This window comes from Syngnathus acus, chromosome 9 (assembly GCF_901709675.1).
Source record: "Syngnathus acus chromosome 9, fSynAcu1.2, whole genome shotgun sequence".
NCBI lineage: Eukaryota > Metazoa > Chordata > Actinopteri > Syngnathiformes > Syngnathidae > Syngnathus > Syngnathus acus.
The window spans coordinates 10,401,447-10,426,046 of record NC_051094.1 but is presented as its reverse complement, the minus strand read 5'-3'; the positions used below and the strand labels follow the sequence as shown (position 1 = coordinate 10,426,046).

The 24,600-nt window shown below is 43.0% G+C and overlaps 1 long non-coding RNA gene across 1 annotated transcript in view; it reads left to right on the top strand.

The window, feature by feature from the left end:
• Positions 1-8,640: 8,640 nt before the first annotated feature.
• Positions 8,641-24,600, top strand: part of LOC119127447 — a 188,334-nt gene continuing 172,374 nt past the window's right edge. Inside the window, exon 1 of the long non-coding RNA XR_005098824.1 lies at positions 8,641-8,750. This is a non-coding gene — a long non-coding RNA (uncharacterized LOC119127447). The remainder of the gene's footprint in view (positions 8,751-24,600) is intronic.

The following is a 24,600-nucleotide window of genomic DNA, read 5'->3' as shown; positions in this document are numbered from 1 at the left end:
ACTACAAACTCTAACCCTAACCAAGATAGTTACAACATTTCAGAATGATGTCGCTCAGTTCTATACATTGCTGCAATTTGCAACCATGATGATAAAAATTAAAAGAGCAAGAACAATCTTTTGTGTAGCAAAATATTTCCTCTCTCTTGACTGCACATGTATCTAATGCTTTGGGTAATCTTTACATCCAATATTTAAATAGCTTTTTTGTTTTTTTCAAACAAAGCCATGCAAGTACACAAACTTACTTCCCCCAGCTATCTTGACTATTTGCTATCTGCATGAATGCTTACTGCCAATCAATAACCCCCATGTAGCATCTCTAAGGTGGAGACGTCAATGCTACCTAGCAGCACTTATGATCAGCCTGCGTCGCTGCTGTCTCGCTTTCACAAACACGCAGAGTAACCGCAGTTCCCGCAGGCCTCTGTTATTTGGCTGCGTTTGACGCTGTAGCAGGCGCCTGCTGTGTAGAATTGCAAAAGCGTGTTGTTAATGGGATGCCCAGAGAGCCTCAGTGTTGGCAAACAGCAGTCGAAAGAGAGTGTGAGGGTGTCACCTGGGAGGCAAAATGGGGGAAGAAAATGTTTTGATATCGGAATCAATGAAATAGTTTTTTAAAAATGTGACATGTTATGGTTTTGACTGTGCACATTTTTGTATGCAATTAGATGTTACATGCTGTGTGTTCCACCCAAATGGCAAAACAGATTTTTTTTTTGGTATAAAGATAAGATGGTGGGGAATTATTTTTTCCGGTGCAGCCCATTAGTCAAACAAAGGAGCAGGAAGTGGAGCAGTGATAAAGGATCACAAAGGTGAGTTAGTGAAAATGGAGAGAAAATACAATTCAAATTATGTGTAGAGCAGAGGGAATGTGAGTTTTCAAGAGGAAGATGATATAAAATATAATGTACAGACAAATAGCATAACACAAGATTACAGTTGTTGAATATTGATCATGACTCGGGATGGCTGACATGGTGGAAAGTAGTTGCACCGCAAAACGTCTTGCCATTTTTGACTTAGGGTTTTTCTGAAATTCCATGTTCGGTTGTGATTTTGGCAGATAGATGTGTAATTCTGACTTAATTTCACAGTACATGAACAAGATTTAAGATAATTCCTTCTTTTGGAATTTTATGCTACAATTTATTATAGACAGGGGACAAATTCATTTTGACTGTTCATTAATTGAGTCATTGTTGGACTAGACCCTTTCATTTTTTCAGAATATTAGTTTTTAATTGTAGTATCATATTTTTTTGATTTTCCAACTTTGTGGAACAGTTCTAGAAACAAAAATAAGAATAGTTTAGGGAAGGCCATTTTCTGTTCCATTTCAACCCAGTCACACAGTTTTGGGACGAACAAAAGCCTTATTCCTGATCTAACATCAGTGACCTCCAATTTTATTCTTATTCTCTGAAATATTCATCTAGATGAATGGACAAAATCCCCCAGATACATGCCAACATTTTGTCAAAAGTCTTCCCACAATTGTGGAAGCTTCAAAAGTTTCTGACGAAAGAAATGACCAGACATACTGCCGCTTTTGTCCATCCTGTATACTTTTTTGTTTAAAGAACATCTTGTTCAAACAAAAGGAGTTACATATGCTTGAACAGTCAACTCTCTGTTGAAGCCAAGAGTGTCCTTCAAGTGACGCACTACCTGTCCGTCTGGTTTGACCAACCTCTTTCCTGGAAGGATGGGCATGTGCTCACAGGTTTCAACTCCACGCTTGATGAAATCCAGGTTGCTGTTTTGTTGTATGTGCAGCAGCTTGCACGTGAAACACCCAACCTCACTTTGAGATGATGAAAAACTTGTTTTGCTGTAGTCAACCTCAGATTCTCAACAGTGAAGTCTGCTGTGTCGTGGGAGAAGTGGTGCCCTGTTTTTTGTGAACATGCCTGCTGATTAGCCTCAGACGTGCAGGACATAGTGACAAAGAGTCCTCGGGGTATTGGCTCCGGTCAAGATGTATGGTGCTGGACCTTTTCCTTCAATGGCAGCCATGCTGAGGGTGGAGGGTGGGAGGGCGAGGGTTGGTGGACACCGTGTGGTTGCTTGAGAACTTGTGTGTTTCCCAGCCAACGCACATCCAAAGAATAACAATTTCACTCGCCATGAAGACCATCCATGGAGCTGTGGGGGTCGTGTCCAGAAAGCTGGGCCAAACACTTTCCTCTCATGCAGCTTTCTGTGTACTCCTATAAATAAGTCCCCTATTTGTATAGAGGCGATATGCATCTTTGGGAAAATACCACAATGTTGACATAGGAGCACCCTCCACACACTCCGGCCTCCCTCCCGAACCTCCCTCCCTCCCACCCACTTTCTCCCTTCGACACTTTCTAGCCGTTGTTGAACTTTTGAGATGAGAACAGCGAGCGAGGGGGAGCGCAAGAGGACAGAGAAATGGAAGGAGATTGGGAGTAAAAGAAGTGTCTTTTAGAGGCCTCCACGGTCTTTAAGCCACTATGGTATCCACCAGAGCCCTCACATACACTCGGCATCTAAAGAGCTTTTGTCCTGTAAAGAGGGGCTTGGCTAAATTGGGGGTGCTTGTGGATTGGCGGGTGGGATCGGGCTTGGTGCAGTATATTTGTCTCCCACGTCTCCATCACTGGAATGGTGAACTTTTTTATGAACTAGGCGGGGTGTCGTGTGGAGGGGCAAAAGGGGCTCAGGTTTTGCAGGGGGTTGGAAATTTTCCAAACATTGCCTTTTTGCTTTCAAAGAAAGCTCACTTGTGTAAATGTGCTCTTTGTCCCTTGGCTTATTGTTTGAATAGCATTGTGGACGTTTTGTGAGCAGCTCACAGGGGCTGGCGGGGCCACGGAGGAATGGAGGGGGCCTCTAGCTGAATGACTCGGAGCTAGGACACCAGGGTTTCGGAAAGGTATCATTAAGGATCTATAGCCTTAGATTCCTATTTCCACACAATTGCTTGCAAAACTGTTGGACAGAAACAGGAATACCAATTAACAAGTTTCCGAGTTCACATTTACAAAGGTGGTGGACACTATTTGAGTGTACTTAATTAAGTTAATGAAGTTAGGGCCAATTGAGACCACAAGGGCTGGATCCCAGATGATTGTACCATTGTTGGGCGCTCTTGGCGGATAGAAACAATATGAAAACAGCCGGACTCCGGGGCTCTATAAAGGGATTTCCTGATAGAGCTGAATGTCTGGAGTGCTTCACTGAAGCCAATTCATGACTTCCATCTGTCCTCTCCTCTGGCAGGTGGAAAAGAAGCACAATACATTTGCATGTTGGGCTTATTTACATTTAAACAGTGCATGGTGGACTCCTTTTTCTTGTAGTTTAAACACTAAATTTTTGCAAGGTCTATTCAAGACAGGCATGAGCGGTCGATAGTTTCAAGAGAAGGCTGGCAGTTTTCTTCAGGTTGTCTTTTTGCTCAATTATGTTGATCCTTCAGCTCAGTGTGGTAACGAAAAGCACGTTTTACACAAGGGTGATACGTTTGAAAAGTTAAAGTTAAAATAAATACTATTGTAGCAAATTTATCTCGAGTGTGTATTTGTCCCAATTTAAAACAGTTAACCCTGTATCTTGTTTTATCAACTTTTCTTCCATGTACACTGAGCACTCAGTGAAACTCAGTGTTATCTTCATGAGCTGTGCACTTGAGCTACGCGGGACAGCTTTTTCCATAGGCACTATTTGTACACAAGTATCAGAAACGACCCATTATATTTCCCCTTTAAAGTTGTCTTTTTTGTATTTAAGTGTATTTAACCATATCTGTTCACAATTGTACGTCATCATAGCAACAGGTGCAAGTAGTTGCACAGACCAGAAGCAGACTTACATTCAAATTCAATGAGGATAATCCTTTGAGGATAAGTAAGGCCTCGTAAATCTACCGCTCTCCATGTCAGGACAGTTTACCGTAGTTTCTATTTCTTGGTCTTGTGTGTTAGTCTCAAAGTAAATCCCCAACCCCACCGTATGGTCCTCTCGCTTGCTCCGTTCAGTTTTCCATGTCCGACTCTTGCCATCTCTTGATACCTTCTGACCTCTTCTTTCTTCGATCCCGTCACTCTTGAGACTCACATGGGGGGCTTTCTGTTGGAAGGTGATTGAGCATGGTACCCTGCTTCGACCCTGTCCTGCTTTGTGTGGGGACGTGTGCCTGTGTCAGGGGCAACAATTAGTGGGGCGCGTCCCCTACCATTAATCACAGACAGTGCTGGAACTCAGTTGAGGCCTCGAAGCCTGTTGCACTGCTCAATAATAACTTGAGCATGGGGCATAGGCATTTCATCAGCCTCCAGTTGGGTTGTGCGTTTTTTGTGAATGTGCTGTCTGTTTTTTACCGGTTACATTACACTCACCGGCTACAACATTAAGTGCGGAGTTCAAATAATGAGCAGCTTGGAAGAAATACCAATTGTATCCTTTCCTTTTATGCTATAGTGCAAAAGACAAGTGTCATATATCAATGTATGACTGTCTGATGGCACATTATGAATATTTTGTTCTTATATGAATGAGGTGAATCTCACTATTCTTCTCACGTGCTGTCAACATGACATTACGACAAGTGAAACCATGTTTTTTATGTATATACTATGTTGAGTCTCTTGTGTGCGACTAGTATAATGTAAACAAGGAGAATGAGAAGAACAACATGACTGAAGTCAGCTGTGATCACTCCCACAGCGGTGCAGACCTAGCTTTCTTGCATTCAGTGTCCTGTGCTTGGTTGCAGAATTACCAACAATGGGTTTAACCTGCCATTAGAAAAGTCAGAATAATATAAGAACAATTATAAAAATGTATTAAAAACAAATATATGTTGCTATTTCCTTATCATCTTGAATTTTTTGAACAGCACACGGCTCGTTCACCTCTGAAAGTAATCTTTAATGTGTAACCGAGGTGAGCTAAAGTAATGGGCGAGTATGTGATTCTCACTCCCCAATGCCCCAGGGAGGCCAGTGACAGCTCTTTCTTTTAGCCTCGCTGTTAGCGCATTTAGCTCTCACCCGATGAGGACAACTGTGGTGGCATTGCGTGCTAGAACCCCAACAGTGGCTGAGCGGTGTAGGACAGCATTGCTGTGTTTGATTCCCCTTGTTTTGTCTCGAGAGCTGTCCAATTCCTTCTTTTATTTTCTGGTTGCTAACCAGATTTAAGTCATTCTGCCAAGGAATTATGTCTGCGGGAGGCTGCTGGGTGTAGATTCTGTAGACTCTACTTCAACAAAACATATGGGTTAATAGGTATTGCAATGGCTGCAAGCAAAAAAATAAAAGTAAATATATTGACACTAATTTAAAATTACAACAGCATTTTCTTTTCCTTTTGTCCAATTTTGGGGGGATAATCCTGTTTCGATGCAACAAGCAAATGTCCATAAGACAGTGACGTTGTGATCCAAAAATATTCATTGTTCATCTCAGCGCACCATCAATGGAAGCTTGTGTGTTTCTTTATTTGTGCAGGTATCGCTGAAGAAAATTTTTTATTTGCTCAGAGAAATGAATGTGCTGAATTTCTTCACTACATTATTACTTTGGACTATTGCATCAAATTGAATTGCTGTAGGTTGCCTAAAATAAATGTGTTACGCGTAGTGCAATTAAGTTTCAATCCACATCCCATTTTGCAGCCATTTTTAAAATATTGTACATTAAAATTATTATTTACTATTTCATTAAGAAGAAATTCACTTTAAACTCTGCTGCATATTTTGTACTGCATATCACAAGTAACCAAATCAAACATAATCTGGGGGATGGCGACCGTGCCTTACTGAAGGGCACCTCGACAGTAGCCAGCAAACAAATTAGCTTCTCGCCAGCATTCACATTTTAGTATGCAGCGGGACTTGAACCTGTAACCTTCCGGCCCCCCAAGCCTAAACAGATGAGCTCCTGCCGCCCCATTTCTCATTTCTGCAACTGCGCCGCATGCACAGGGCAAATATGAACCTGACCTCCTGTGGGAAAACGCTCCCTCATTTAGCGTCGCGCTCAGAGTGGCCCGATCGATACTGTGGCAGGGTGTTAAATATTTGTCATCAGACGATCACACATTGATGAAACAAATCAATGAATGATAGGCCAGAATGAGACAGGATGGCGTGCTTGTGTATCCACTTCCTTGGGGGAAAAAGCAGGGATAAGAAAGAGACGAGGACAGAGATTCAGATTTGTGGCTCACGAGGGGCATAGCTGTTTCTCCACTGGGTGCTATCTGTTTAGTAGATGGGGACTGTGAATAAAATGATGAATGGACTTACTAGAGGCGGAGCACCATCAAATGAAACAGACAGCCCCGAGTTAGCTTGTTTGCATATGTGCATGAATATAACACGCATAGGAAGGTTGCTCATACATACATCCAGTGGCATCAAGTTATTTTAACACATTTACTTGATGTGTCCACCCAACACATCCACGCACACGAATGCACACACACACACTGCTCTGTATGCTGACCATTCTCTTACTGTCTTTATTTAATGCATAATGATTTGGGAGTGGGGAGGGGGGGGGCAGTCCCGCTCGCTTTTTCACTTTCTGTCTGCTCCCCATGCTTTGGAATAACAAAGGAATGAAAAGCAGCCAGATGGTAGCTCATGCCTAATATAAAATCAATACACTGCCTCGAAGTGAGGAAGGAAAAAAACCAGGTCTTAGTGGAAGAAAAAGAGCATTCAAATATTCCAAATGCCAAAATTGCACTTTTGGGTCTCTTGTTCTTTCTCCCCCTTTCTAAATCCATTTAGCCCACACTGCACATGAGCACAGGTGGCACATACACACTCACTCTAGCTGCAACTTTTTTCCCCTCAAACTTCGGAGTAGTCCTTGGTCCGCTTCACTGCAAGCACGCACAGATGTCAGCACATCTGATTGGGACACAAATTGAGGTAGCTTCTGGGGTGAGGTAAGAGATAGTCTTTGAAGAAGGAGATTACTAAGGGCTATTGAGAAGACATTAGGCTAATGATAATTGGCATAGTGAATAAGCACAGAGAGAAAATGAAGGCAGGAGGTCTGTGGGAGGGGACTATTCAACAAATGCAAAGAGGTGATACGTTACAAGGTAATTTGATTGACAGCCACATGTCAAAAGGTGATATGTGTGTAGCTCATTGAGTTGACTGCAAGTGTTTGTTTAGTTTATGTGTTTGTGAGAGAGTGATGCAAAGTGTAAGATAATGTGTTTACACGCTGGTAAAACTGCCACTGGGTGTGTGCAAGGGCAGTAAAGTTCGTCCCATGCTGAGTGGGCGTGCTTGCTGGGTGACAGATAGACCGGGGAGTGAGGGGACACTCTGCTATTTAGCTGATAATTAAGGGGGTTTATCTTAATTTGAGCTGTTACTCCCGGTCCTCAGCTGTGATTTATGAGATGCTGGCCCAGCACTGCACCCTTGCTCTGCCCCTTAACACCAGGGACACGATCAAGATAGCTCATCTTTTCAAACATAACACCACCCACAGAGAGTCTGCATAGGTGCAAATTCTGAAAATCTTACAAAAAAAATAAATAAAAATACTTGCACACAAACCTAGTGAGATGCTTCTGCATGGAACTGTACTTATTCATGTGGTCTGTGTCCCTAAACCTGATTTCTTCGACTACATCTCATGTGGAGACCTACAGGAGCCCTTGAGCAAGGTTCCCAAATCTAATTCGCCCCAGGTGCTGGAAAGATTACAATAATGTTGTAAAACTGGCGCATTGTCTGACGTTTCAAAAATGAACAAAACAACAATAAATATTGTAATTAGAATTTGATTGTGTATATACTCGGCGTATGTTTTCTTATTGCGAATTTAAAGATAGCGTTTGCAGTCTTAAAAGGGAGGGGCGGGGGGGGGGGGGGGGTAGCTTGGGCCAGGGAGACAAGGGTGGGGGCTGGAAAGTGAGATGAGATTCAAATCTTGCTAACAGCTTGAACATTGCAGACTGCACCTTTAAGTAATGGGACCGATGTGAATGTGTCACTGGTGGTTACAGGAAATTTATTTATTCATTGGCACAGATTCAAAAATAGATGTGATGGGCTCCATTTGGCAAGATACATGAATAGTACTTCCATGGTTACAGAAACAAAAACAAAAAAAAATGTTTCTCAACTAAGTGAGAATCAACTTGGAGCCAAAGATCTTTTTATTGCCATTGTGCTGACAGGTCTTGGTAGTGTTGACCTGCTTAACAGGTATGAGCTTTTATTTGGCAAGAACAGGAAGCACATCACTCAGGAAGTGACAAATTGACAATGGAGGAAATGGTAATAGATAGAAGCTTCCAGGTAAGCTGCTGGTTCCCAAACAAATCTGACCCAAGTTGAGCCTCATTAAACTACAGGCGAGTTTATTTAGATTGCACTCATGCCGATGCAAGTATGATGACTGTTTGTGCAATATTTCTTTGGTTTTCAAGTCATTTGTTCCATAACAGTCTAGCTGTAAAACTTGCAGTTATTTTAACATCCTAATGCTACTTAAAATGCGGCCTGTATATTTGATGACCTACCGCCAAAGTAAAAATTGTGCCTCGTGGTTGGATATGAATGCCTTCTGCTAAAGTGTAGTTAGTTATTGTGTGTTCAGGACTTTCTCATAAGAGAGCTTGTAATAATGGCAATATTGTTTCATTTAAAGGTATTCAACCCGAATTGAAACACCAATCTAGTCGAGAAGAAGAGGAAAGTGCCATTGAAGTTATTCACGCTGTTGGACTTGTTCAAGGTAAGACAAAAATAACTTGACAGTCATGAAGAAACTTAATGTAGAAAATTGTCCTTTGCATTTAATCAAGGACAACCGACCTGCTTATATTCTGCTTTGTTTGGGCGATAATGTTTGAATAGCTAATGAAAGTGAAAATGTTGTGCTGATTAACTTACAAAGGACACAAATGTAAATGATGCCTTCAGGTTTTGCCAGGCTTTCCTTTTAAGTGACAATTCTCTGCCAACCAATCAGAAAACCTTCCTGAATTGAGCAAAACTTTTACGATGGAAATTGAGGAAAAGAAAAAAAAATGCCAACTGAACCAAAGTGTCTCACTTATTGGAAATTGACCTTTAGGCCTTTTTGGCATGTGCTTGTTGTGTTCACTGCTGTGATGAGTTGAATGCTAGGATCAAATTTGCACTTGATATGTAAAGTGATTACACTAAAAGAGTTCATATCAAAAAGACACACAAGTGACTGATGTCTGCTCACAGTGGTGCAGCAGCTCTCATTATTTGCCTCCCTTCTTAGTCACTTACTGGTGGCAATGAATGATAAAGGGGCTGAAGCTTTAACTTCTTGTTGGCTGACCTCAGAGAGAAAGAGAGAGGGGATTGGATTCCTGTGAGGTGGATTGACTGCAGGCAAGAGTTAACTCGATCTTCAGCTGGGCGGGGTGGAAGGGTGAAGAGGAGGCAGGGTGGTGGAGGAGAAGGGGGTTAGTGCGGCCAAACAATGCGAGCCACTGTTCTAAACCTATCACCCCCCGGGGTTACGGAGGAGAAGACATGCTGGTGCAACCTCATCTCCTCCAGTCGCCTCTCATACATAAAGGCTGGGGATTTCTCCAGTGCCTCCACTCGGATGTTGTTTTTAACCAGATGGTGGGCAGGTCCTATGGCCACCAGTGCTTTGAGCTGTGTGCTAATAATCCCACAGGTATTTTGCTGCGGGCGGGAACCTTCAAACCTCTGTCAAAATTGCAAATAGAGTGTGAATGTGCTTGTGGGTTTGTGCGCCAAAATGACGTCATTCACTTAGTCACTTTTTTTTTGCTGTTGAAACTTGTTGATCTGCATTCGGGAGATGTTTGTGCGAGGAAGTTTTTTTTAAACGCTGTTGCAGGACAGCTTTAACCATACCCTTCAAAGTAGAGACAACAATGTTTTTAAAATGCAAATAAGGTTTGTAATATGCATCAATATATGTTTGGTGAGATGTGAAATGGAAATAGGTGCACCGCTGGAAGTCTCTTTGACCCCTCAAGTGTTGTTTGTGTTTCCAAAATAGGCCTCCTCCTTTCGCTTATCTGAAATTTCCCTGGAGTAAAAACTTGAGATAGGGGCACGTGAACATATTTTCATGTTTCAAGTTACCTGTAGGCAGCATTTACCATGTTTACATATTCACTGTACTATAATTTCTATTTGATTCTGGATGATGGGAACTTTGGAAACTATTGCGTCTCTCGTAGTTATGCGAATTGACACCAAACTGACCTGACCACATGATTTGTTAGAACCAACATGCTGTCATGTTTATTTGCGGAGCATTTATTTGGTAAAATGGATCATGGTCATTCGGTTTGAAAACTGTCCTTGGCGGAGCTCAAGTGAAATGTACACTGTATGACGACCACTTCACAGATACCTGCTCAAATACGGAGACCAAAACAATTCTCGCTAGTGTCAAACACCATTAAGAAATATTGTAAGGGATTATATTGACTCCTTTTTCAAAGTGTGCGTGTGTAAGTTTCTGGAGGAGTGTTTTTGCATGGGTGGTTTCATTTTAAACCAATTCTCCAAATGCCGCTTCAATCTAGATGCAGTCTGGTAATTTTACCGAGGTTCACCTTTACAATAAAAGTGTTTTAGTATGTATGAAGCCTAATCAGAGCATGAAACATCATCTGTCCCTACCGCCATCCTTAAAGGCTCTTAAATTTCACCCCTGACCCTGTCACACCCTCCTGGAGGCTCCGCGAACAACAAAAGCAGGAGATTAGGGAAATCGACAGGCTTGAGGGGATTACTGTAGCCCTTTTCATCTGGCGCTGCGTACACAGTTGACACAGTCTGTCAGCAGTACTTCAACTTAATCTAAGTGCAGTTTGCTTTTTTAATTTGTGTACATATGTTAGCCATGGTACTTAACTGTAGCAAAATCCCCAAGAATAGCACAATTTGTCAGCTCCGTCTTCAGCGACTCTTTGTTTACTAGTACAACACTCAAATGTGTGAATAATTGCATGGTACTCGGTAAAGAAATATACTTTCTGCTTTTGTTCAATATCACGTTGTCTCATATTAGCAGTGTGTTGTCTTTGAGAAGACAGGAATTAAGATAGGAAATGGAGATCAGCGCCACGTGTCCACGGAATTGAAGGACGTTTTCATTTTTTGAGAGGCCAAAGCACGTTGAAGAACGCACAACTTAACACCTATGTTTAAACAATTCCCATGCATGACCACAAATACTAACAAGCCAGAAGCTTTGTGTACACTCCACCAAGGATCAGGATATCCTACGTGAGAGCAAACACATTCACCAGCCACTTCTTTAGCACAGTACAAGAGCTGGATCAGTAAATCTGTCTGTCTGTGAAGATACAGTATTAATGCTCAGTTCAGTAGTAATATAAAAAAGTACAATTGAATATCAAATCAGTAATACACCAATATCACCAGACATAGTAAAGGTTAAGTCACTGTATAGCCAGTAGTTTTTTTTGTTTTCATGTTTTACCATGAAAAGTGGTTTGCTTTTTGGAATGTAGAATATGAGAGGCACATCTTTTGTTATTCAAAATTAAGACTTGTAATGTTATGTGAATTGGATTTATAAAGTTCACATAACAATTTGATGCTGAAATTTATTTATCCCCCCCAGCATTTACTCTGGGGGAAAAATGGCTAATAGCCTTTTGGACACAACACACACGCACACAAACACACACACCATCACAAATCTGAGGTTAACCTGCAGAACGTATTGCATTCAAGGTTCCACTATGTATTATTCATATTATGCCAGTTGCTATGTACAGTTCTGTACATCTGCACTGCACCAAAATGAGATTTCTCTCATATTTTTGTTTGTAATATATCTGTCGATTAGACAAGAGGGTTATGCTCCATTTACGGCTGCATCTTATGATTATTTTAAACATTGATTCATCTGTCAATTATTTTGACTTTTCTAATTGACATGATGGAAAATGCATAAAGTATATAACATGTAAAAAAAGTAGTGCAAAAATGTTTGCCTGTTTTCCAAAGTAAAAGATAGATGTTTGGAAATAATTCAGCACAAAGATAATGGGGCTGCTTTTATGCAGGACATCGGATGTCTGAGAATATTTACTATTAATAGACTGGAATTCTGAGGATTAGGACCAACGATCGATTGTATCAAAAATAATTATTTACTAATCAACATACCTTTGCTACATTGTGCAAAGCGGCGTTTTTCCCCATCGAAGTCAATAATTCCTTTGACAAACACCTGCACCTCTTGAATCTGTCTCACTTCCCTTGCTCTCCTTTGGGCCTAATCAACTGTCCTTGAATTGCCTTGGGTCTGTGAATCTGGCATGGAGTCAAAACCACGTCCTCGACCCTCTGCTGACAGTTAAGCCGTTTAGCTCCTAATACCAACAACAAACACTCTTTCTGTGCTGGCCCTGAGTGCGGAGCACATAGTGAGCTGCCTGTGAGAGAGGCCAGACAACTCTATAATCGGTCTCGACCCATCTGCCCTCTGCTCTCCCGTACTGAGGGGCAGGCTGGGCTCCTTGGCCCAGGGACTAAGTGGGGAAAGGGGCCACAGATGCCCGATGACACAGGTTCGTTCATGGTACTCCATAGTCACCTCGACATTCATACGGTATTCATGTTCGCTGCTGAGTAAATATGCGTACGAGGCTCTTGATAAACGTGAATTTGTGGAAAGCCGTGCGTGCTTGTAAATTGATGAAATTCAGCCATGTAATTTGCTACAGTTCGGTGAATGTGCACAGAGGCGTCTTACTAGACGGGTGCTGTCACCAGTCTCACCTCCGCAAGTCTCCCACTCATACTCTGCTGTTCTTTCACACTTGCTCCTACAACACACTGAGGCTAATTTTAGTGCTTCTTGCCTGGATCCCTGCATCCAGCTGGAGGTGTCTCTGCACCCCTGCCTTGCTAAGAAGCATCACTCATGGTTGCATCCCCCACCCACCGATCCCCTCTGGGGTTTGAAAAAAGATGTGCAAGACTTGAGGGAAGGTGGTACACAGGTGCTATGGAAACAGGAGTCTCACTGATGGATGATTTTCATTCATGGCTGTGTTTGTTCTTTTCCGTTTTACCTTGTTCAATGGAGGAGATATGTTCTTCACTCTGAGCTGTGAAGAGATTGGATAAGTGCAGTCCCAGGTGGGCATTTAGCAGTTAGACGCCGAATAGTGCGATGAATGTTGTGTGAGACAGCTGTCTCACACGAGCTTAAACAACTACACAAACAAATAGAATGAAAATAAATGACACGCAATAGATGCCCGTGTCACAATATATGAATATTCTCAATCGTCTTTGAGACCAAATGGGTTACTCTTCAGCCCCAAATTTCTTTTTTGATTTAGAACTCATTGACATGTCCTCTGGTATAAATGTGGAGTGTAAAAACAAAACAATGCAGTGCAATTCATGGAGAATATTTGATTGTTCCATTGGATATGAGCTCGTACAGAAAGGCCATTTCACTTGAAGCTGAGTGGAACGAACAAATTTATGCTTTCCTTGAATTCACTTCCTCTGTTATCACTGAGTTTTTTTTGACCGACTGGATGTGAAACCGGAAGGGTTTTTGCCAGCATTAAACAATGATCTCAATGGTTGCTGTGTGTGTGTGTTGCCTTTTGAGAGGACCAGCGCAAAGTTACAAAACAAACTGGGCAACATAACTTTTTGTCTGCCCATCCGGATTTGCTTTCTTGTTGTAGCTTTTAGGCCAAAGCCTTGGCATTCATTCAACTGCTCCAATATGCCCACTGGGGCATAAGCGGCACTATCTGTGGGACATGGATTGGACCTGGCCGTGGGCACAAATCGGAGAAGAGAAACTCTGACAGCTGAGGTCTGAGGTTCAGATTTCTGCCTCTTCCCTTCTCCCCTTTTGCTGCTTGGTAGCTTTTCTGCCTTTCCTGCTCTGCGTTCTTCTGTTGAAAGCTCTGACTGCGCTTGTTAACATTAATCTCCATGGAAGATGACAGTTGTTTCTTTTGTTTTGCTCATTCTGAGATGTGCGAAAAAATGGCGGCTCAGACTCTGCGTGTGTGTGTGTGTGTGTGATTTTGGCTGGAGTGGGGATGTGATTCATCATGTGGTGGTCAGGCAGACTCAACAGGCGTAACCACAGCCAGCCACACCAGGCCATCTGAGACCATGCACGGAGACCATTTCTACACGCTGACTGCCTCCCAAACGCCACAGGGAAGCTGCTGGAGTAAAATGCAAACCAGGGGAGGACCGATATCACGTGTGAGCACTTGAATGCATGTATGTGTGCATGAGTGTGTGTATACAGCCCATTTCCCAGCTGCCAAATATGGACATATACTGAAGTCTGCTGCTTGTTACCACATGTCGCTGCAAAAATATGATCGCGACCCCAAATAAGACAATACAAAAAAAAAAAAGAAAACAAATTGTTGCCCAAATGTCTTGCTTATTGGAAATTATATTACTTTTGTTGTCATGGTTATAGTAGGTCAAGCGGAACTTTGAAGGTTGAGCAATCCATCCCAGGACCCGACCTCTAATTTGCTTGGATTTGGAAAATATGTAATTAGGAAATAAAAAGTGTATTTATACTGCATAAGCACTTTTAAAATGCCCAGACTTAAATTTACTGATGAATGCAAAAGTCGTATCAGTGGTGAGGAACATTGCGATCTTGCGCAATATGCGTCGGTCTCAAGTGATGTCATACCTGATGGGTGGAGCAAAGTTCTGAGAGAATCTAGGCCAAATTACGCACAGCATGACCACAGGTTAAAGGTTCCACTGTGAACGCAACACAATGCTGCTCACTGTCTCACTATACATGGCCAAACCTCACGTTCTGTCCTAATGGCCAAGAGGTTCCGAGAGCGTTAAAACTCTGGCTGGGTGGATCGGTGGTTGCGGGATGTTAGAACCCAAAGCAAGTGGAAGAAGAGCATTTGTATATGTCTTTCTTTCCATGGTTTGTCTAGGGAGAGCGTTTGTGGCGTATGTGCTTGTGTAACTGCGCCACTGCTCCATTACTCCATGTCTCTCTTTCTCCCCGTGGAATGAGCTGAAGGACATGTCACCACAACAGGGCACTGGATAAGACAAGCCCACATCTCTCTTTTTTTCCCTCCGCACTCTGCCTGCAAACTCCATTGTTTTTCTCCCCCCTTCACACACACTCTCACTTTTTTTTAAAATTATTCTGGCCCTGCAAACACAAACACATAAACAAACTCAATTAGCTAATGACACTGGCCTGGCCATTGGGTGGTCCTAATTAACGTTTACTGGCTGCCTGATGTCAGCTCTCAGGCAGTGATTAATAACTATGCACCCTACCAGTGCATCCACACTCATTCAGACACGACGTGTTGGAACCTCGGCTCAAAGATGAAGGGTGCAGCTTTTTGCACATTTTGATTTTCATGTCAAAAACTCCAAATATTGCCAGTTGGAGGCAGACCAAACCTGTTTTATTTTAAACAGTAGACAGGCACCTCTGAGAGGGGAAAGCTGTGATATTATCATTAAATTCTCAGTGCTGTAAAACAGATTAGAGCCTGCAGGGAGTACAGTGGAGTGGTCGGTGGTTCCGTCCAAATATTGTGCATTAACAGGCCCTGTGGAGTGCTGCTGTTTAGCTTGCAAGGGGTTAACGTGTTGAATTTGGAGACTCGCTGCGTGTGACGCACTGTCTCGATTAGGGAAAGTCTAACAGGAAAGGCCGTCTAAAAAGGTCCCTGTGCAGCGAGGGCCCAAGGTACGTTTTCTTTGGCCCTCGACTCACATATTTTGCACGTTTTTCCAGTTTTCTTAACTACAGCTCAATGGTTTTTGAATTTGCTGATTGCTCAATGGTTCCGCTTCCAATTCCGCTGCTGGAAGCTTCGTCTTTTCTTTCTATTGTGTTTGTCTTTTTTCTTTTTCTTGAAGCCAACATTTTTGGCACGAGTCCTATTTGCCTGCTGCTGGCCCCACTCACCTTCTGCCACTCAGATGTCCCTATTTCCCACAAGTTCACCCGTGTTTCTTTACAGTCCCTTGAAAATCTCAGAAAATTCTGATGATAAAATATCATCGCACCTGACTCAATGTGCGTGCGTGCGTGCGTGCGCGCGCGTGTGCGTGCATGAGTGTGTGCGTGCATGAGTGTGTGTGTGTGTGTGTGTGCATGTGTGTGTGTGTGAATGAGGTCGTTTGGGAGGGAGGACATAGCAGTGACAAGGCTTCATATGTTAATATGCTGCACATGTGGCTCGGGCATGGGAGGGCTGCGGTGGTCAGAATGACCCCCTACCCATTTCCACCCCATCCCATTCATCCCCAATGAATGTAGCTCTCCATTCACGCTGCTTTCACAGTAGAGGGGGGTCAGGAGGGAGGAGAAGGAGGAGCAGGAGGTGGAGGAGGGATGGTGGTCTCAGAGGGAGAGAGGTAGTCTTTCTCTTTTCCCTGGCCCAGAGAGAAGGAAAAACAATTGGTGTGCAAATGGATGCCTCTCCTTATTCCTGGTTGACTTGCCCCCACCCCCCCGCCCCTCCATTCCCTGCTCCGTGAGTCTCTGGGACATTTAGAAAGAATAGCACAGCGGAGCAGAGGGCTATTGGCTCGGAATCTGCGTAAAATCTGAATAAACAAAAAGCAGAGGGTGTATCCTGTGGGTGTGTGTTTATACTGTTTATGTATATTTTTGTGTGCGCGCGGTCGTCTGTGTAGTAGCTCGCCTGTCAAAGGAGAAAGGCCCCCAGTGTCCTCTGTAATTTTCATAGGTCACAACTGACAATGGCCACTTTGATAGGGAAGCTGTGGAGATGTAAATCAGCCAAAGGAGGGGGACAAAACAACTGTCCTCCCACAGGGCCCCAAACGCTTCCAAAAAATGGGGGAATTTAGATTTAAAAGAGTGAAGGCACAAGAGAAGAGAAAGCGCACGGAAGACAACCCTTCGGCCCCTAGTTTGATGAGTGGCGGAGGTTGTGGTGTTAAATGAAACTATTTTAAGCAGTCGTCCTCATTCCTGGGAAAGTTTGGAGCATCTTCTCCATTGCCTGGCACCTGGAGTGGGCCGCCAAGAAGCAAGACAATGGCACCCGAGTTGGTGGGTCGTCACAGCGTGGGCCTTTTCGGCACCAAACGTGGACACGCTCCCGGCCTTTCTTAATCCCATCACGGCTGCGGCCCTGAGGCTGAAAAGACCCTCTGGAGAGGGAGAGAAAGCCCCCAGCAGTCACTTTTAGAATATGCCTCTGTAGCATATGCAAATACACCCATGTGAGAATGTCTATAAAAAAAAAAGTGTGAAAGAATGAAGACAAAGATGCGTGTTTGAGTGTGAGTCTTCAGTTTTTAGCACCTCACCAGAGCGGAGAACATGTATGAGGCAAACATTCTGTAAGAACTTGGGAATTAAACACTAAAATCACTCATATGGCACTAATTTGTATCTATGAACTTGATAGTGCCAAGAGCCTTTACTGCATCCATTTAAAAAAACAACAATTGTACATATACACTAGGACTTCAACTGAGGATAAATATTAGCTTGAAAGGGGTCACAGAACTCTCATTCACATCTTCAGACCAAAACCATCCCACTAAAAGAGTGAAGAGACAGGGGAGTGGACCTTTGTGCTGCAAACCTGGCTCTATTAATGGTTCTGGTCACTGACTTTGGAATGTGTATTTTTTAAGGGGGGGGGGGGGGTGCAGGGATGTGTGATGCCTCCAAGTGTGAATGAGCAGTGAGGCGGTCAGGCAGACAGACAGTGGTCAGAGATAAGCACATGAAAGCCTTGGGGACGGCTGGTGGGAGAGAGATTGATCCATCAAAGTCTACAGACAACCTGCGTGACATTTGATGCCAAAGTGATGGAAAAAAAAAAACGTGGAGATCCAGAATTTCGATGGCAAAATTTGGACAGTTATCCACAAAATGCTTGCAATGCCCTTTTAGGGTTTCTCTTAATATCAAAATGGAGGCTCTCGTCACTCTCGCATAGCTTGATGTCTATTTGCTTTGCGTTTGTGCTTTCAAGGAATTTAAAGTTAATCAGTCATATTAAGCAATATTTACTTTGAACATTTCTGCAACACATTTTCTGGCTGTAAATTGTGTTTATTGCGAATAAGTGAGACAGGTAATCAAAGCAGGTGAGTGATAGCAAAGCACATCTGTGAGTTTGGTTTTGTGGTTTAACCAACAAAATACTGGAAATTCTGTCAGACAACGGAGGAAATCGATAATGTCAAACATCAAATGTGCATTCTACTCGTATTTAGATTTTAAATAGGAGCCGCTCAAGACACTGAACCTGACTAAAAGTTAAAATTTACTTGCCAACCTCTTTGTCACTAAGAGGTAACTTACTTTGTCAAAGATGAAAAATTCTGGCCAGTGACTTAAATATGAATCCAACATTTCTTTATTAAAGTAATTTCCTAGTCTATTCTGTGGGGATTTTCCCCTCTCAACTGCAGCCTGCTTCTGGAAAGAAATCTGTATAATTTACTAAACGTCACTTAAACTGATGAATCTAGGTCTTTGCATCAGTGGCAGTGGTGATGCGAGTTTGGACAATGTGTGGAGGATGGACTTTTCTCAGAGCTCCTGTATTGTGGGATTAACACATTAAGACACAGAGACCTCTCTGTTCCTGATATCTGAAGAAGAGGAGCAAGGAAACGATGGAACCGGGTGAGGTGGGAGTCATGAAAAAGTGTCTTTGTGTCAGAGGATTGAAAAACAGCCCACTTAGAGTGGTCTGCCTATTAGTTGAACAAAGACAAGGGCCTGTCTCTGAAATCTGCTGCAAAGACTGCTTAGTGTGTATACAGTATCAAGGGACAGCAATAAGGATCCAGTCCTCGTTGCCCTGGACCCACATCTTCCTTCCTCCTCTCGCCTACTGTATGTTGTTTTCCCAACAGCACAATTAGAATTACTGCATAGTTAGACCGTTTCTAAAGATGAACTGTGCAATCTCAGACATCTGACTACATTTATATGACAGGACTGCCTGTTATGTCCCCCATTGACCTCATCCATCAATTTTGTTCTTCATCCCTATTGTTTCCTCTTAGCTCTCAGGGTTTCAGTGTCTTTAATTCAGCTAATGATTCTCTAGTTTTCCCACTTGAGCTTGTCGCCACACTACCACACTCCTTTATTTTTTTTACGTGGACTTGCTGTCTTTCAGACCTCTGGTGGTCATGTCTGCAAGGGACACAGCTGTGGCTCCATGCCCACTTGTTCACCACAAGGCAGTTTGTTGATGTTGCACACTGTTTGTCTGTGTTCCCATTTGTGAAGCGAACAACTGGCAACTCCATCGGGCATGAGAGTTATTTTGCAGGCATGTTGGGTGTGTCTCATCAGATTATGTCACAGTTTCATGATGGCCTGTAAAATTTCAGAAGTAGATGGCTGTGGTGTTTGAAGTGGCATTAACAAGGTGCAAGGACATTTGGTGTCATGTCGTCACGTGTCTACAGGGAGTGACTTCGAGTCAGACAACTGGCGAGATGCAGTGCGAACGAGACATATTCCGACAACGCCACGTGGAACAAACGCGCACCTACATCGGCATGAGATGATATATTCTTACTGTGAGATGTTAAGTTGATGCTGGTAGCCCAAGGCGTGGGGAAGCTTCCTGTGGTCAAGGGGAATGCGACCTCACTTGAATGCTGTCTGCACTGACTCATTGACACCTGTGTTGCCGATGAACTCTGCCCCGTCAGCCTGAGGTGTGCTGTTCATCTCTCGTGCATCCTAATCGCACTGTTGATCAAATGACCTGTTGCCTGTGGGTCGGCTAGTGGAAGTCATTCTGCTTCCTCCTCTGATGAGGTCGGATTTCTGCCGTTGTGAATGAAGGAATTTGACGCAGTCTCCGAGTATGGCTTCACACTTTTTGTATCAATGTGTAAAAAGTTACATGGGAAAGTCGCAACAAAACCAGCAACACAGCAAAGGTTGTCCCAATGTGGTTAGAATGTGGTTACATCAGAATATTCCAAAAGACATGAAGTATTTTTATTCCAATCAGGCTTTTAATCCGAATAAATAGTATGTCCATGTAAACATAGCCACTAATGCTAAACCATAGCTCACAACCGTACAGTGTGAAGTGTATACTTTCACAGTCAAAATCTAAATCCCTGGCAAGCATTTGTTATAGGAGGAAGTGCCACTGCAATCCAAACATTGGGCTTTTTGGCACAGACTCCATTTTAATGTTTGTGGGACAGAATGGATTAGTTCAAGGAATGTTGTGCCTGTGCCACTAGTGTACATACTCTAAGGGCTTTTGGTCTAGACATATCTAAAAAAGGATAGAAGCAACCATTTACCTTAAGAACAGGTCTTGTCGAGACATAATCAAAGACAGTAGGAGACTTATTTTAAGCAAGTACCAAGATCACGTGAAGTAAAGCGACAGACACTGCATCGCACCGCTTCATGCCGCAAAACCGCTCTGTCGGGAGATGTCCCAGCCAATGTCCCTCACCTCATTTACATCTCATCCCTTTTTCTGACTGCATCTTCCCTTCCCATCAGCCATTATTTAAGGCCGGCAATGGAACTAATGCAAGGATGTACCAAGGACAACAAAGGCCGAGGGAGTTAGAGAAAGGGAAAGTCAGATTTTTCTTCTATAATGGCCATACAGAACATCATGTGCACTTATGCATGTTGTACTTTGAGTAGCTGCCCTTTATGCTCATAGATTTTCAGATGATGTTAGGAAAGAATCAATGCCAAACATCCAGTACCCAGGAATGCAAGTCCATTGGAGGAAATCTGCAGTTAGATAGTATTGGGAAATAGATTTTCCAAAGACACCCCACTCCCCCTCCCTCCTCCACAAGCTTTCTCTTCAATACTCACTCATTACTTCACAGTCAACAGAGAGAGAGAGAGAGAGAGAGAGAGAGAGAGAGAGAGAGAGAGAGAGAGGCAAAGAAAATGTGAATCCATGTGTGTATATGTGCACGCATATGAAGGTGTTTGGTTAATTTCAAGTGTTTGTGTACGCCTCCAGGTGTGCAGCCTCAGAAAGGTGTGCAATGCCCTTCCTACATTTACATCAACAACACATTTCCCAGAAAACTTTTTTTTGGTGCTAAAATTCCATACCTGTGTAGACGTGTAAACGGACACAGGCAGGCAGGCACACACGCATTCACGCACACATGCACACATTTCTCATCATGTGTGATCCCCTCGGGCATTTGGAGAAAGGTGTTTGGGCCGCCACTGGCCTATCTCCAGCTCTACACAAACTTCCATCTTATTCCCTCCAACTACTGTCTTCATCGTGCATCCTTCATTATTATCTCTTCTCATTCTCCTTGGCTTCCTCGCTTTCCTCCTCCATGAGTCCTCTTGGCCTCGCTATCTTTTCTGTCCTTTACTCATTTCTCTCACCCTCTCATTCCCTGCACCCATTCACTCCTCCCACAGACCTCTCTATCTTTTCCCTCCCTCCTCCGTTCCTCCTTTCTCTTTTTTTTCTCTCTCATATCCTTCTCTGACTCTCTCTACCTTCCCCTCGCCGCTAATTCTTTCAGTCTCTCTCTCGCTTGGTTCACTCTGCAACAATAAATTACACACAAACTCATTGTACATCTCTTTGTTCTCCTCACCAGATAATTCAATTAATTTGAGCTGGGCTCTGCATTCGGAATGATGAATGCATTGACGATACAATTAAACAGGGCAGTGCATTAAACCACTCGGAGCAAACTCCCATACACGCACGTCACGGGCTGCATACTTGCTTAGAACAATGTTTCTGCAGGGCCATGTGGTGAAAGACAATTCTCTTTTTTCTCCTTTCTTTCGCCTGTTCATGGCCCGGGTCTAAGTGCAAATTTTAACACAGTTGCAAAATCTCTACCAAGCAGTACTGTTCTGCCCAGTTTGGTAAACATAGTAAGACGTTTTTGTGATTTCAATTGGAAAGGGTAAGTGACATGTCACAGCAATGGTTGCCTAGGACAAAGGGAGTTGGACAATATAATGACAAGCTAAACACTCGGGTTAGGGTTCAGCATCTGTAGAAAAGACTCTCCCAGGATGACATCAACGTGTTGCTAAGAATCCAGATTCACCAATCCAATCCATAACAACTAAATTGCGTATCTTGGCTCTCGTTAATTCTCAAACGCTGAAGATTTCATTCTACAATAGGGCAGATGGAGAAGTGTTTGTTTTGGGTTTACAGTAAAGCACACAGAGGTGACCTTGCAGTCCTTGGAGCCATAGGTGGGTGGCTTTACCCAACTCCTCCATCTATCTCTGTGCCAGTGACTTCCTACGGTGTGATTAATGTTTGCCCAACAACATCCGGTCTGCATCCTCTCACTCTTTGCTGTCAAGATGAGAGGTTATTGTCAGTCGTTGATCTGCATTGTGTTTAAAGAATAATTTGAGCTGTATTTTAATGTTTGATAATCAAAACCCTCTGGGATAAGGTTTGGAGTGGTATGTCAGGATTATGATCAAGGCCAAGGGCGGGGTAAGAAGAAGAGATAAGAAAGCGAGACGTGTAAAGAAAGTCTAACCAGAATTCTGGAAATGTTTTCATTTCCTTCTTTAAGCGTATAAGAAAGAGATTTACACCGCGCTGCACATTGTACCCGAGCTGAGCACCCACTTTAAATGCTGTGGGATTGTGGGGAGGCAGAAGGTGATTAATGTGGCGTGTGTAAACAAAGCCCTTCAAACAAAAGCGAGAGTGTAAAGAATAGAGATAAGGCTCGACTCCAGTCAAGTTTGGCATCATCCCTCTTCCACTAACGACCTCTACTGTCGCTCAGTGATGGCGAGGGCAGCGAGGATGGGGCAGGCGAGGTGGGGGCACTTCAAATAGAAAGAAAAAGACTAAAAGGAGCCCTGACATGCACATTCATTCTTTAATGAAAGAGATAATTGGGAGTGGAACCAACCTGTCTTCATTCTTTGAATAAATAAAAATGCATGACCTGTCCTCAGTATGGACAACGCCATTACTGATTTTATTTGAACAGACCACTTGTTATTGTGCCATGTTGAGGTTGAAATGAATTGCTTAGAGATAAATCTCGCCCCCTTTGTGGGGTGGAAAATGTCATATGGAAAACGTGTCAGATACAGTATATGTGGTCAAATGTAGTTGTGTTATACATTTGCAAGATATGCTCACAGTTGCAGGCGCAGACATTGAACATTCTTCAAATTAATATGAACACGTCGGTAAAAAAAATAAAATAACATAACTACAGACCATCTGTTTTATTTTTATTATGCTACCTATCTCCATTAGAGTGGTGGCTAACTGGAACTTCAATCAGTTCTCTTTAGGCTGGACTGCTTGCCAGTCAATCACAAAAACACATTGTCACTCACATTTACACCCCTGCGCAATTTAGAGCTTTCATTAACCTAAGCAGCCCCATCGAGGAATATTAGCGGGCCGAGTTTTGGTCCCAGTACCCTCCTGCAAACATCACACTCGGATCTCCTGACTGTGAGATAGACAAGACCACTATTCCTCCATATTGCCTTTGTCAGGCACATTGTGATTTCAGCGTTTGTCTGTGACCAAGTTTGGAAACAACCATGACAATATTTAAATCATAATGAATAAGGAACTAAAAGAAAGTCTTGCATAAGTATTGTGTAAATATTGAGATCACTTTTTTTGGGTTTTGTCTAAATTTGGTTTCGTTTTTAAGTTAATAAACCATGAATCAAAATTTCTTGCACATTCAAGGGTTTACATTTTTGTCCCAATAGAATTAATATTTACGCCCTTGGATTCATTTGTGTGTGTGTAAATTAACAGTATACATTCTGACATCACCACATTGTTTCTTGACTAACTTAACAGAGAATGTGTGTGAGTGTTCTCCACTTGATTTGCTACCAGCTTCCATATAACTTGGAATACATTTAGCACAAACAATAAATAAAAGAGCCCCATGTAAATTAACAGCATCAGCTGAAAGCACGTTCACTTGCACTCCCCTACGTAATGGTCTCCTACAAGGCTTGAGCTAATATATTTGACAAAAGTGCTCCAATTAAACAGATTGATTTCTTCCAATGATGTAAACACGCCTTGATCAAGACGGGCTTGTTCACTGCCGATTTATGAATTACAGCTTTTCAATTTGTGGCAGAGCTTTGTGTTTATTTAATGAGATAATGGAAGGGAAGGCATATGTCCTCCCCAACAAATACTTTAGATAAGCCCAGTTCGACTCCCCCCTTGCCTCATCCAACCCCCTATCTGTGGGGCAGGCGGGGTCATACCGTAAGGCATCTCTCACCGCATAGTAATGATACTAAATCATTGGAAACACATCATGTCACACCTAATCCCAAGCATGTGCATTCTGGGAGATTGAAATGAAGAGGATGAACAAGTCAGGAGCTTTCTTTTTTGAGTGAACACGGTCAGGTTGTCAGTCGGTTCTCCATTTCCAACCTTCTTGTGCAGTCGTGTCAACTATGGCAGGTTCAGCAGTGGGTCAAGGAGAGGGGCTAGCAGCCATCTTATCGTTCGCGATCATAAAACACTTCCTGGAGGAAAGGGCCGACTGCTTGTGTGCAT